Below are 15,594 nucleotides of genomic sequence, written 5' to 3'. Positions count from 1 at the left end.
AAAATGCCCTGTCTTAGGTCAGTTAGGTTCACCACTTTATTTTAAGAATGTGAAATGTCATGTAAACAGAATTATTTATTTGAGCTTTTATTTCTTTCATCACATTCCCAGTGAGTCAGAAGTTTACATACACTCAATTAGCATTTGGTAGCATTGCCTTTAAATTGTTTAACTTGAGTCAAACTTTTTGGGTAGCCTTCCACCAGCTTCCCACAATAAATTGGATGAATTTTGGCCCATTCCCCCTGACAGAGCTGGTGTAACTGAGTCAGCATTGTAGGCCTCCTTGCTCGCACACGCTTTTTCAGTTCTGCCCACAAATTTTCTATAGGATTGAGGTCAGGGCTTTGTGATGGCCACTCCAATAACTTGACTTTGTTGTCCTTAAGCCATTTTGTCACAACTTTGGAAGCATGCTTGGGGTCATTGTCCATTTGGAAGACAAATTCGCGACCAAGCTTTACCTTCCTGACTGATGTCTTGAGATGTTGCTTCAATATATCCACATCATTTTCCTTCCTCATGATGCCATCTATTTTGTGAAGTGCACCAATCTCTCCTGCAGCAAAGCACTCCCACAACATGATGCTGCCACCCCCGTGCTTCACGGTTGGGATGGTGTTCTTCGGCTTGCCAGCCTCCCCCTTTTTCTTCCAAACATAACGATGGTCATTATGGCCAAACCGTTCTATTTTTGCTTCATCAGACCACAGGAAATTTCTCCAAAAAATACGATCTTTGTCTCCATGTGCAGTCGCAAACCATAGTCTGGCTTTTTTTATGGCGGTTTTGGAGCAGTGGCTTCTTCCTTGCTGAGTGGCCTTTCAGGTTATGTCAATATAGAACTCGTTTGACGGTGGATATAGATACTTTGTACCGGTTTCCTTCAGCATCTTCACACTGGGATTGATTTGCACTTTTTGCACCAAAGTACATTAATCTCTAGGAAACCGAAAGCGTATCCTTCCTGAGCGGTATGACGGCTGCGTGGTCCCATGGTATTTATGCTTACGTACTATTGTTTGTACAGATGAACGTGGTACCTTCAGGCGTTTGGAAATTGCTCCCAAGGATGAACCAGACTTGTGGAGGTCTACAATTTCTTTTTCTGAGGTCTCGTCTGATTTCTTTTGATTTTCCAATGATGTCAAGCAAAGAGGCAATGAGTTTGAAGGTAGGCCTTGAAATACAATTTTATTTAATTTGATGTCAACTAGATTGAAGCATTCATTCTATCGATCTATTGCATTATTTTGTTGAGAAAGGGTTCATTTAGTCTGCTACATCAACATATTTTTTTATTTTTTTTATTTCACCTTTATTTAACCAGGTAGGCAAGTTGAGAACAAGTTCTCATTTACAATTGCGACCTTGCCAAGATAAAGCAAATCAGTTTGACAGATACAATGACACAGGGTTACACATGGAGTAAAACAAACATACAGTCAATAATACAGTGTGAACAAGTCTATATACGAGGTGAGCAAATGAGGTGAGAAGGGAGGTAAAGGCAAAAAGGCCATGGTGGCATAATAAATAAAATATATCAAGTAAAACACTGGAATGGTAGTTTTGCAATGGAAGAATGTGCAAAGTAGAAATACAAATAATGGGGTGCAAAGGAGCAAAATAAATAAATCAATTAAATACAGTTGGTGGGCTATGTACAGGTGCAGTAATCTGTGAGCTGCTCTGACAGTTGGTGCTTAAAGCTAGTGAGGGAGATAAGTGTTTCCAGTTCCAGAGATTTTTGTAGTTCGTTCCAGTCATTGGCAGCAGAGAACTGGAAGGAGAGGCGGCCAAAGAAAGAATTGATTTTGGGGGTGACTAGAGAGATATACCTGCTGGAGCGTGTGCTACAGGTGGGTGATGCTATGGTGACCAGCGAGCTGAGATAAGGGGGGACTTTAACTAGCAGGGTCTTGTAGATGACATGGAGCCAGTGGGTTTGGCGACGAGTATGAAGCGAGGGCCAGCCAACGAGAGCGTACAGGTCTCAATGGTGGGTAGTATATGGGGCTTTGGTGACAAAACGGATTGCACTGTGATAGACTGCATCCAATTTGTTGAGTAGGGTATTGGAGGCTATTTTGTAAATGACATCGCCAAAGTCGAGGATTGGTAGGATGGTCAGTTTTACAAGGGTATGTTTGGCAGCATGAGTGCTGGATGCTTTGTTGCGAAATAGGAAGCCAATTCTAGATTTAACTTTGGATTGGAGATGTTTGATGTGGGCCTGGAAGGAGAGTTTACAGTCTAACCAGACACCTAAGTATTTGTAGTTGTCCACGTATTCTAAGTCAGAGCCGTCCAGAGTAGTGATGTGGGACAGGCGGGCAGGTGCAGACAGCGATCGGTTGAAGAGCATGCATTTAGTTTTACTTGTATTTCAGAGCAATCGGAGGCCACAGAAGGAGAGATGTAGTATGGCATTGAAGCTTGCCTGGAGGGTTGTTAACACAGTGTCCAAAGAAGGGCCAGAAGTATACAGAATGGTGTCGTCTGCGTAGAGGTGGATCAGAGACTCACCAGCAGCAAGAGCAGCATCATTGATGTATACAGAGAAGAGAGTCGGTCCAAGAATTGAACCCTGTGGCACCCCCATAGAGACTGCCAGAGGTACGGACAGCAGACCCTCCGATTTGACACACTGAACTCTATCAGAGAAGTAGTTGGTGAACCAGTCGAGGCAATCATTTGAGAAACCAAGGCTGTCGAGTCTGCCGATGAGGATGTGGTGATTGACAGAGTCGAAAGCCTTGGCCAGATCAATGAATACGGCTGCACAGTAATGTTTCTTATCGATGGCGGTTAAGATATTGTTTAGGACCTTGAGCGTGGCTCAGGTGCACCCATGACCAGCTCTGAAACCAGATTGCATAGCAGAGAAGGTATGGTGAGATTCGAAATGGTCGGTAATCTGTTTGTTGACTTGGCTTTCGAAGACCTTAGAAAGGCATGGTAGGATAGATATAGGTCTGTAGCAGTTTGGGTCAAGAGTGTCCCCCCCTTTGAAGAGGGGGATGACCGCACCTCCTTTCCAATCTTTGGCAATCTCAGACGACCCAAAAGAGAGGTTGAACAGGCTAGTCATAGGGGTGGCAACAATTTCGGCAGATAATTTTAGAAAGAAAGGGCCCAGATTGTCTAGCCCGGCTGATTTGTAGGGGTCCAGATTTTGCAGCTCTTTCAGAACATCAGCTGAACGGATTTGGGAGAAGGAGAAATGGGGAAGGCTTGGGCGAGTTGATGTTGGGGGTGCAGTGCTGTTGACCGGGGTAGGAGTAGCCAGGTGGAAAGCATGGCCAGCCGTAGAAAAATGCTTATTGAAATTCTCAATTATGGTGGATTTATCAGTGGTGACAGTGTTTCCTATCTTCAGTGCAGTGGGCAGCTGGGAGGAGGTGTTCTTATTCTCCTCTCTGTCATATAATGACAGAAGAGAAGATGCAGGTATCTAATTATAGATCAATTGACTAACAAATAGCCTACCAAATAGCCTAACAAATAGCCTACCAAATAGCCTACCAAATAGCCTACCCAATAGCCTAACAAATAGCCTAACAAATAGCCTACCAAATAGCCTACCAAATAGCCTAACAAATAGCCTACCAAATAGCCTACCAAATGTCAGAAATGATAAGCAGAAACATAACTAAATCAGGCAGCAACAAAAATCCTGCACCGCCTGTCAAAAAATCTTCCTGCAGTCTTTGACTGTAGCCTATAGCACATGTTAATATGCAGGTTAGGGCTGGGTGCAGGCCTCAGATTTTCACTTTATCACAGTCGATTAGCAAATGCGGGCAGATGCAGGTGAACAAACAGCTGACCTGCGCTCCTCTAGTGTGCACCCATGGAATGGGGTATCAGTCTCTACCCAGTGACACCAACAGAACACAACTATAGAGTTTATACACATATTAGCGTCAAAGCTCTCATTGCAGGACTCTGAAACCACTTTGTAATGACCACATTAAGCTCACCAGTCAACCTAATTAGCACGTGGAGTAATGATTGCTTTTGATTTAAAACATTTAAAAAACGCTTTATCTGCCTTTCCAATAAAAACTTGTTTGAAAATTAAAACATATATTTTATGGAAAATAAATGTTATATATTTCTTGAAAATGCACCATGCTGCCTTGTTGACAACATGACCAAGCAGCGCAGACAGATTAGGCTGTTCGATTTGAGGAGGGCGCTCCTCCCTTTTGCCAGTTCACGTCACCGGCCATAAACCGCTGCCCCGCGGCTCAGCATAATCGAATCCGCCCAATATCTTTGGTATCATGCGCTCTGGTGCTCCAAAAAACATATCCAAATCAGTTGGACTTTATGAAGGATCTCCATTGATTGGTTTACTGATTTTTCTCACTAAAGTACTCATTTGTTTGGGCTACTTACGAGGCGACTGCCTGGTAAAACACGAGGCAGGTTTGGATCTCCCACTTGTTTACAGGAGCAGAGAAAGTCAGTATTTTGTCGCAGCCACAGAGGTAAAAAAAACAGTGTTATAATTGTACTTTATATGCAGACGACTCGAAACAACCTCATTGGCACAGTGTATAGTCATTATACCATAGTAGTCTGGAACATGTTTACATGGAATATATAATCATTTTGGCAATGGCCCTCCGAATTAAATGCGCAGGGTGCATAGTATTAGTTAAATACCGTAAAGGGGAATTCTACGATGCGTAGGTAGTAGATTACATATTTAAAAAACTTTTAAATGAAAGATATATACCCATTGATTCTTGAAGAATATAATTTATAGCTGCCTCGTCAGCTTAGGTCAACTGTCATACCTGTCTCCGATCTTACTGTTTGATTCCTCCTTTAAACAACACCTATTTTAACCTGTCCAAACCTGTCAACAACATGAAGTAGCCTATTATTCCTAACCTTCAGTGTATCATGATGAATGGTGGGGAATTTGTACTCCTATTGTTGTAATTGTGATAACCAGTAAATACTGTTTTGGTGGTGCACTTTAGAGCAGCACATTGATGAAGCCAACCCATGAGCTGATCTTTTCTCACAAACACACTGTGTTTGAGATTCAATAATATTTCATTAGGAACCGTAAGGACTATGTCGTGCATATGGCGTATAGAACCCACTCAGATAGACACAGTTTTAACAGTCAGTTTTACAGTTCTCCATACCTCTAGCTCAGTGGAGGCTGCTGAGTGGAGGACGGCTCGAATGGCGCGAATGCAATGGCATCAAACACATGTATTTGATACCAATCCACTAATTCCCTCCAGCCATTACCAGGAGCCTGTCCTCCCCAGCACCCTCGCTCTAACTTCTGTCTGAGACATGTTTAGGCTACTCAGTGTTTCCCATTTCCCCTATATGCATTTAGAAGTGACATTTGTCGGGGATCCCTGCTAACTCTGCCACCGCTGCAGAAATAAATTCTAGGAGAAACACTTAATTCTGAATAAATCAAATCAAATCAAATTTTATTTGTCACATACACATGGTTAGCAGATGTTAATGCGAGTGTAGCGAAATGCTTGTGCTTCTAGTTCCGACAATGCAGTGATAACCAACAAGTAATCTAACTAACAATTCCAAAACTACTGTCTTATACACAGTGTAAGGGGATAAAGAATATTTACATAAGGATATATGAATGAGTGATGGTACAGAGCAGCATACAGTAGATGGTATCGAGTACAGTATATACATATGAGATGAGTATGTAGACAAAGTAAACAAAGTGGCATAGTTAAAGTGGCTAGTGATACATGTATTACATAAGGATGCAGTCGATGATGTAGAGTACAGTATATACGTATGCATATGAGATGAATAATGTAGGTTAAGTAACATTGTATAAGGTAGCATTGTTTAAAGTGGCTAGTGATATATTTACATAATTTCCCATCAATTCCCATTATTAAAGTGGCTGGAGTTGGGTCAGTGTCAATGACAGTGTGTTGGCAGCAGCCACTCAATGTTAGTGGTGGCTGTTTAACAGTCTGATGGCTTTGAGATAAATAATAAATAATAATAATAATATATGCCATTTAGCAGACGCTTTTATCCAAAGCGACTTACAGTCATGTGTGCATACATTCTACGTATGGGTGGTCCCGGGAATCGAACCCACTACCCTGGCGTTACAAGCGCCATGCTCTACCAACTGAGCTACAGAAGGACCACGGATGGATAGAAGCTGTTTTTCAGTCTCTCGGTCCCAGCTTTGATGCACCTGTACTGACCTCGCCTTCTGGATGATAGCGGGGTGAACAGGCAGTGGTTCGGGTGGTTGATGTCCTTGATGATCTTTATGGCCTTCCTGTAACATCGGGTGGTGTAGGTGTCCTGGAGGGCAGGTAGTTTGCCCCCGGTGATGCGTTGTGTAGACCTCACTACCCTCTGGAGAGCCTTACGGTTGAGGGCGGAGCAGTTGCCGTACCAGGCGGTGATACAGCCCGCCAGGATGCTCTCGATTGTGCATCTGTAGAAGTTTGTGAGTGCTTTTGGTGACAAGCCGAATTTCTTCAGCCTCCTGAGGTTGAAGAGGCGCTGCTGCGCCTTCTTCACGACGCTGTCAGTGTGAGTGGACCAATTCAGTTTGTCTGTGATGTGTATGCCGAGGAACTTAAGACTTGCTACCCTCTCCACTACTGTTCCATCGATGTGGATAGGGGGGTGTTCCCTCTGCTGTTTCCTGAAGTCCACAATCATCTCCTTAGTTTTGTTGACGTTGAGTGTGAGGTTATTTTCCTGACACCACACTCCGAGGGCCCTCACCTCCTCCCTGTAGGCCGTCTCGTCGTTGTTGGTAATCAAGCCTACCACTGTTGTGTCGTCCGCAAACTTGATTATTGAGTTGGAGGCGTGCGTGGCCACGCAGTCGTGGGTGAACAGGGAGTACAGGAGAGGGCTCAGAACGCACCCTTGTGGGGCCCCCGTGTTGAGGATCAGCGGGGAGGAGATGTTGTTGCCTACCCTCACCACCTGGGGGCGGCCCGTCAGGAAGTCCAGTACCCAGTTGCACAGGGCGGGGTCGAGACCCAGGGTCTCGAGCTTGATGACGAGCTTGGAGGGTACTATGGTGTTAAATAGTATATTCAACACCATAGTATAGGTATAGGTATAGGGATTGATTGAATATGTCCGTAAACACACCGGCCAGCTGGTCTGCGCATGCTTTGAGGGCGCGGCTGGGGATGCCGTCTGGGCCTGCAGCCTTGCGAGGGTTAACACGTTTAAATGTCTTACTCACCTCGGCTGCAGTGAAGGAGAGACCGCATGTTTTCGTTGCAGGCCGTGTCAGTGGCACTGTATTGTCCTCAAATCGGGCAAAAAAGTTATTTAGTCTGCCTGGGAGCAAGACATCCTGGTCCGTGACTGGGCTGGGTTTCTTCTTGTAGTCCGTGATTGACTGTAGACCCTGCCACATGCCTCTTGTGTCTGAGCCATTGAATTGAGATTCCACTTTGTCTCTGTACTGACGCGCTTAGCTTGTTTAATAGCCTTGCGGAGGGAATAGCTGCATTGTTTATATTCGGACATGTTACCAGACACCTTGCCCTGATTAAAAGCAGTGGTTCGCGCTTTTAGTTTCACGCGAATGCTGCCATCAATCCACGGTTTCTCGTTAGGGAATGTTTTTATCGTTGCTATGGGAACGACATCTTCGACGCACGTTCTAATGAACTCGCACACCGAATCAGCGTATTCGTCAATATTTTTATCTGACGCAATACGAAACATGTCCCAGTCCACGTGATGGAAGCAGTCTTGGAGTGTGGAGTCAGCTTGGTCTGACCAGCGTTGGACAGACCTCAGCGTGGGAGCCTCTTGTTTTAGTTTCTGCCTGTAGGCAGGGATCAGCAAAATGGAGTCGTGGTCAGCTTTTCCGAAAGGGGGGCGGGGCAGGGCCTTATATGCGTCGCGGAAGTTAGAGTAACAATGATCCAAGGTTTTACCACCCCTGGTTGCGCAATCGATATGCTGATAAAATTTAGGGAGTCTTGGCTGATGAATGATATACAGTTGCTGCTATTGTTATTACAGTGTTCTCTATAACATCACTTCACACCTCACTGCAGCAAAATAGTGTGTCTGTGTGCGTACCTGTGTGTGTATCTTTTGTGATGGAAAGCACATGTGTATAGTGACCACAGCAGTAAAGGTCCTTTTGGGTCGGACCACAGCAATGTTTCTAGTAAAGGTCCTGTTGGGTCGGACCACACCAGACATTAGTCAGGGTCCTGTGGGTGCTTTCTCTGGGTCCACTGGCACAGATATAGTTGACATAGAGGATGGAGGGAGATTGAGAAGCAGTGTGTATTCTATGTTAACTGTCTCCTCTTCTGGTCTGATAGGGTTAACGTTAAGTCAGGGATGGACAGACTATACAGGTTGGTGCCATTGCTACAGATGGTGGATCTGGAGAGTTCGTCACCTACATATGGTGGCTCTGGAGAGTTCGTCACCTACAGATGGTGGATCTGGAGAGTTCGTCACCTACAGATGGTGGATCTGGAGAGTTCGTCACCTACAGATGGTGGATCTGGAGAGTTCCTCACCTACAGATTAAATGCTTTGAGACCTGGTGATGAATATAAATACAATAAATTAACATGGTCTCTTTAGTGTCCAGGGTGAACTGTCCTTCATGTCTCTAGTTTACCAACGTCCCTTTAGACAGCTGTGAGCTGTCCTTCATGTCTCTGTAGTTTACAGACGTCCCTTTAGACAGCTGTGAGCTGTCCTTCATGTCTCTGTAGTTTACCAACGTCCCTTTAGACAGCTGTGAGCTGTCCTTCATGTCTCTGTAGTTTACCAACGTCCCTTTAGACAGCTGTGAGCTGTCCTTCATGTCTCTGTAGTTTACCAACGTCCCTTTAGACAGCTGTGAGCTGTCCTTCATGTCTCTGTAGTTTACCAACGTCCCTTTAGACAGCTGTGAGCTGTCCTTCATGTCTCTGTAGTTTACCAACGTCCCTTTAGACAGCTGTGAGCTGTCCTTCATGTCTCTGTAGTTTACCAACGTCCCTTTAGACAGCTGTGAGCTGTCCTTCATGTCTCTGTAGTTTACCAACGTCCCTTTAGACAGCTGTGAGCTGTCCTTCATGTCTCTGTAGTTTACCAACGTCCCTTTAGACAGCTGTGAGCTGTCCTTCATGTCTCTGTAATTTACCAACGTCCCTTTAGACAGCTGTGAGCTGTCCTTCATGTCTCTGTAGTTTACAGACGTCCCTTTAGACAGCTGTGAACTGTCCTTCATGTCTCTGTAGTTTACCAACGTCCCTTTAGACAGCTGTGAGCTGTCCTTCATGTCTCTGTAGTTTACCAACGTCCCTTTAGACAGCTGTGATCTGTCCTTCATGTCTCTGTAGTTTACCAACGTCCCTTTAGACAGCTGTGAGCTGTCCTTCATGTCTCTGTAGTTTACAGACGTCCCTTTAGACAGCTGTGAGCTGTCCTTCATGTCTCTGTAGTTTACCAACGTCCCTTTAGACAGCTGTGAGCTGTCCTTCATGTCTCTGTAGTTTACCAACGTCCCTTTAGACAGCTGTGAGCTGTCCTTCATGTCTCTGTAGTTTACCAACGTCCCTTTAGACAGCTGTGAACTGTCCTTCATGTCTCTGTAGTTTACCAACGTCCCTTTAGACAGTTGTGAGCTGTCCTTCATGTCTCTGTAGTTTACCAACGTCCCTTTAGACAGCTGTGAGCTGTCCTTCATGTCTCTGTAGTTTACCAACGTCCCTTTAGACAGCTGTGAGCTGTCCTTCATGTCTCTGTAGTTTACCAACGTCCCTTTAGACAGCTGTGAGCTGTCCTTCATGTCTCTGTAGTTTACCAACGTCCCTTTAGACAGCTGTGAGCTGTCCTTCATGTCTCTGTAGTTTACCAACGTCCCTTTAGACAGCTGTGAGCTGTCCTTCATGTCTCTGTAATTTACCAACGTCCCTTTAGACAGCTGTGAGCTGTCCTTCATGTCTCTGTAGTTTACAGACGTCCCTTTAGACAGCTGTGAACTGTCCTTCATGTCTCTGTAGTTTACCAACGTCCCTTTAGACAGCTGTGAGCTGTCCTTCATGTCTCTGTAGTTTACCAACGTCCCTTTAGACAGCTGTGAGCTGTCCTTCATGTCTCTGTAGTTTACAGACGTCCCTTTAGACAGCTGTGAGCTGTCCTTCATGTCTCTGTAGTTTACCAACGTCCCTTTAGACAGCTGTGAGCTGTCCTTCATGTCTCTGTAGTTTACCAACGTCCCTTTAGACAGCTGTGAACTGTCCTTCATGTCTCTGTAGTTTACCAACGTCCCTTTAGACAGCTGTGAGCTGTCCTTCATGTCTCTGTAGTTTACCAACGTCCCTTTAGACAGCTGTGAGCTGTCCTTCATGTCTCTGTAGTTTACAGACGTCCCTTTAGACAGCTGTGAGCTGTCCTTCATGTCTCTGTAGTTTACCAACGTCCCTTTAGACAGCTGTGAACTGTCCTTCATGTCTCTGTAGTTTACCAACGTCCCTTTAGACAGCTGTGAACTGTCCTTCATGTCTCTGTAGTTTACCAACGTCCCTTTAGACAGCTGTGAGCTGTCCTTCATGTCTCTGTAGTTTACCAACGTCCCTTTAGACAGCTGTGAACTGTCCTTCATGTCTCTGTAGTTTACCAACGTCCCTTTAGACAGCTGTGAGCTGTCCTTCATGTCTCTGTAGTTTACCAACGTCCCTTTAGACAGCTGTGAACTGTCCTTCATGTCTCTGTAGTTTAGACGTCCCTTTAGACAGCTGTGAGCTGTCCTTCATGTCTCTGTAGTTTACCAACGTCCCTTTAGACAGCTGTGAGCTGTCCTTCATGTCTCTGTAGTTTACCAACGTCCCTTTAGACAGCTGTGAGCTGTCCTTCATGTCTCTGTAGTTTACCAACGTCCCTTTCAACAGCTGTGAACTGTCCTTCATGTCTCTGTAGTTTACCAACGTCCCTTTCAACAGCTGTGAACTGTCCTTCATGTCTCTGTAGTTTACCAACGTCCCTTTCAACAGCTGTGAGCTGTCCTTCATGTCTCTGTAGTTTACCAACGTCCCTTTAGACAGCTGTGAACTGTCCTTCATGTCTCTGTAGTTTACCAACGTCCCTTTAGACAGCTGTGAGCTGTCCTTCATGTCTCTGTAGTTTACCAACGTCCCTTTAGACAGCTGTGAACTGTCCTTCATGTCTCTGTAGTTTAGACGTCCCTTTAGACAGCTGTGAGCTGTCCTTCATGTCTCTGTAGTCTACCAACGTCCCTTTCAACAGCTGCACATTTTCTTCCTCCTCGCCTTGCAAAACCATGACAACATCTTTCTCGGTGACAGAGGTATCTATGCAAACCCTTTAACAAAGCATTAGAGTGGGTCTTTTTTAAGTGCCTAAATGCCACTGTAGGATCTCCTTTTGGGTGTAACTGAAAATCCGTAGCTGTAAGACTGAAGGTTTCGGAGACAAAAATAAGTTGTTTGAAGAATTGATATTGAGCTACATGCTGAATAAGCTGGTCTACTCGTCATAACATCAGATAGTCATTATAGCTTGATGCTGCACTTAGCAGAGCAGACCTGTGTCCCAGGACACTCAGGCAAAGTACTGCCTCCGTCTGCATCAAATCTGCATTTAGCCTCTTTCCAGTTACTCCACGTTCTCCTAACTGTTCCCTAACTGTGTCACCCTGGGGGGAGAAGCCAGCTCTGAAGACTGATCTGTAATGGTGGATAATGTTTGTTGTTGTAATATTGACCCACTGTAGCATACAGTAATCTGGAAGCGAGGTGTCCCCGCTGGGTTAGGAGAGGGTCAGATTTGGGTTGAAAATAAACCCTGGCATCTTCCACTTTTCCCATATGTCACGTGTATATTTTAGAGTTATACCTTGACTGTCTTGCGATTGATTGATGGGGTCTGTTTCTATTGCTGCAATGTCTGTCTCCAGAGTGATTTGATTTCAATTAAATGAATGACATATGGCCTTGGCTTTAAATGTTGTGTGTGTGTGTGTGTGTGTGTGTGTGTGTGTGTGTGTGTGTGTGTGTGTGTGTGTGTGTGTGTGTGTGTGTGTGTGTGTGTGTGTGTGTGTGTGTGTGTGTGTGTGTGTGTGTCATTCAATTCAACAGGCTCTGCTTTCTCTCCTACAATCTAATGACCGTGGTTGAGGGATGGTAATGAAACTTGACTGGAAGGAAGGGGTGTGTGTGTGTGTGTTTGTGTGCAACCTACAGCAGCGTATGTGTGTGTGTGTGTGTATAATCACTGTGCATGAGAAAGTTCAACATGATATCATTAGCCTGCTCTATCTGATGTGTCTGGTTCGGGTCATGTGATCATGTGGTTTATAAATAAGTGTGTTACACTGCCTGTGCCATAGCATGTAATCTTGGCATGCACACACACACGTGATGTGAAGAACTCTCCCTCATTGCCCAGCTGTGTGTGTGTGTGTGTGTGTGTGTGTGTGTGTGTGTGTGTGTGTGTGTGTGTGTGTGTGTGTGTGTGTGTGTGTGTGTGTGTGTGTGTGTGTGTGTGTGTGTGTGTGTCAGCTACTACTGTATGTGAGTTTGCACCTGTCCCTGATTGCTGAGAATTCCAGCCAGGTCAACTGGGGTACAAGTCAGTATTCGATGTCCATCCATCTCTGAGGATGTCGGGAGATGATGATGTGTGATGTTACCTTCAAGTAGGTTTGGGTTTTGCTCGGGCGTAAGCCTTGGATTCCAAAGGTTGCAACTTTGAATCCAGCAATAGAAAGTTAAAAAAAATTTTTTTTTTAAATGTAAGCTTGTCCCAAACATTGATCCTTACTTTACCCTTTCAGAGTTAATGACTAACCTTAAGAGTTTGAAGTTAACACCTGAACTAAGGCTTAAACTTGATTGATTAGAATCCCCATGAGCTTGGCGACAGCTTGACTTACAGGGGTCTGACGCATAACGAGAAATACATTACAGGCAAAATACTTTACATTAACATGTACAGTGTGTGTGCATCTATCAGCTCCACATACATGTCAGTCCATACACACAACCAGTAGGTCACATGTCAGTACATACACACAACCAGTAGGTCACATGTCAGTCCATGCACACAACCAGTAGGTCACATGTCAGTCCATACACACAACCAGTAGGTCACATGTCAGTCCATACACACAACCAGTAGGTCACATGTCTGTCCATACACACAACCAGTAGGTCACATGTCAGTCCATACACACAACCAGTAGGTCACATGTCAGTACATACACACAACCAGTAGGTCACATGTCAGTACATACACACAACCAGTAGGTCACATGTCAGTCCATACACACAACCAGTAGGTCACATGTCAGTACATACACACAACCAGTAGGTCACATGTCAGTACATACACACAACCAGTAGGTCACATGTCAGTCCATACACACAACCAGTAGGTCACATGTCAGTCCATACACACAACCAGTAGGTCACATGTCAGTCCATACACACAACCAGTAGGTCACATGTCAGTACATACACACAACCAGTAGGTCACATGTCAGTCCATACACACAACCAGTAGGTCACATGTCAGTACATACACACAACCAGTAGGTCACATGTCAGTCCATACACACAACCAGTAGGTCACATGTCAGTCCATACACACAACCAGTAGGTCACATGTCAGTCCATACACACAACCAGTAGGTCACATGTCAGTCCATACACACAACCAGTAGGTCACATGTCAGTCCATACACACAACCAGTAGGTCACATGTCAGTACATACACACAACCAGTAGGTCACATGTCAGTCCATACACACAACCAGTAGGTCACATGTCAGTACATACACACAACCAGTAGGTCACATGTCAGTACATACACACAACCAGTAGGTCACATGTCAGTACATACACACAACCAGTAGGTCACATGTCAGTCCATACACACAACCAGTAGGTCACATGTCAGTACATACACACAACCAGTAGGTCACATGTCAGTACATACACACAACCAGTAGGTCACATGTCAGTCCATACACACAACCAGTAGGTCACATGTCAGTACATACACACAACCAGTAGGTCACATGTCAGTCCATACACACAACCAGTAGGTCACATGTCAGTACATACACACAACCAGTAGGTCACATGTCAGTCCATACACACAACCAGTAGGTCACATGTCAGTCCATACACACAACCAGTAGGTCACATGTCAGTACATACACACAACCAGTAGGTCACATGTCAGTACATACACACAACCAGTAGGTCACATGTCAGTACATACACACAACCAGTAGGTCACATGTCAGTCCATACACACAACCAGTAGGTCACATGTCAGTACATACACACAACCAGTAGGTCACATGTCAGTCCATACACACAACCAGTAGGTCACATGTCAGTACATACACACAACCAGTAGGTCACATGTCAGTCCATACACACAACCAGTAGGTCACATGTCAGTACATACACACAACCAGTAGGTCACATGTCAGTACATACACACAACCAGTAGGTCACATGTCAGTACATACACACAACCAGTAGGTCACATGTCAGTCCATACACACAACCAGTAGGTCACATGTCAGTACATACACACAACCAGTAGGTCACATGTCAGTACATACACACAACCAGTAGGTCACATGGGGGAAAGGCGTTGTGCCGTGAGGTGTTGCTTTATTTGTTTTTTGAAACCAGGTTTTCTGTCCACTTGCACTATATAATATGGAAACGAGCTCCAGACACGGCTCTGTATAATGCTGTACGTTTCCTTGAATTTGCTCTGGACCTGGGGACTGTGAAAAGACCCCTGGTGGCACGTCTGGTGGGGTACAGGAGAGCTGGAAGGAGAAGTCACCGAAACACACACACTTTAGCTGGGAACTGATGGAGCTTTTTATTACAAATGCTCACACCAGGGATGTTTCCATTAAAATTAGAGGCTTTGTGTAAACACTTCACCTAAAGGCCATGGCAGCCCTTTAGGGTGCTGGTGATGACACACACATCACACACATTCACAGAGTGCGAGGGAGAGAGAATGGTGTGGAGAGAAAGAGAGAGGGGGGAGAAGGTAGATGGGGGAGAGAAAGGGGGAGGTTAATCAGCTGCCAGGAAACGGGTACTTCAGCCATCTTACACACACAAACACACAGTGATATGGCATATTGGCACTCCCTTTCCTTCCCCTTCACTTAGTCATTCCTGGTATGAAGTGTTGTGAAACCATGCGTCACTGTTCAGACAATAGAGTGCTAGTATGTGTTGGAGATTGGCTTTGGAAGTCAGCTCTACCGATCTAATACTCTCCGACGTGTGGCTTGGACGGCGAGACGTGACGGATAGTTATGATCATGATGTTGATGATGAAGGGGCTAGGATAAGAGATTGATGATGAAGGGGCTAGGATAAGAGATTGATGATGAAGGAGCTAGGATAAGAAACTGATGTTGATGATGAAGGGGCTAGGATAAGAGATTGATGAAGGGGCTAGGATAAGAGATTGATGATGAAGGGGCTAGGATAAGAGATTGATGAAGGGGCTAGGATAAGAGACTGATGTTGAAAATGAAGGGGCTAGGATAAGAGA

The 15,594-nt window shown here is 44.9% G+C and overlaps 1 protein-coding gene across 1 annotated transcript in view; it reads left to right on the top strand.

Moving 5' to 3' along the window:
• The first annotated feature begins 4,284 nt into the window (after positions 1 to 4,284).
• Positions 4,285 to 15,594, top strand: part of LOC118379646 (P2Y purinoceptor 3-like) — a 29,456-nt gene continuing 18,146 nt past the window's right edge. The window contains exon 1 of the mRNA XM_052468277.1: positions 4,285 to 4,499. The gene's annotated coding sequence lies outside the window, so the exon portion shown is untranslated. The remainder of the gene's footprint in view (positions 4,500 to 15,594) is intronic.

Source organism: Oncorhynchus keta, chromosome 18 (genome assembly GCF_023373465.1).
Source record: "Oncorhynchus keta strain PuntledgeMale-10-30-2019 chromosome 18, Oket_V2, whole genome shotgun sequence".
Taxonomy (NCBI): Eukaryota; Metazoa; Chordata; class Actinopteri; order Salmoniformes; family Salmonidae; genus Oncorhynchus; species Oncorhynchus keta.
Note: the sequence above shows the minus strand (reverse complement) of the source record. Positions and strands in the feature narration are given on the sequence as shown.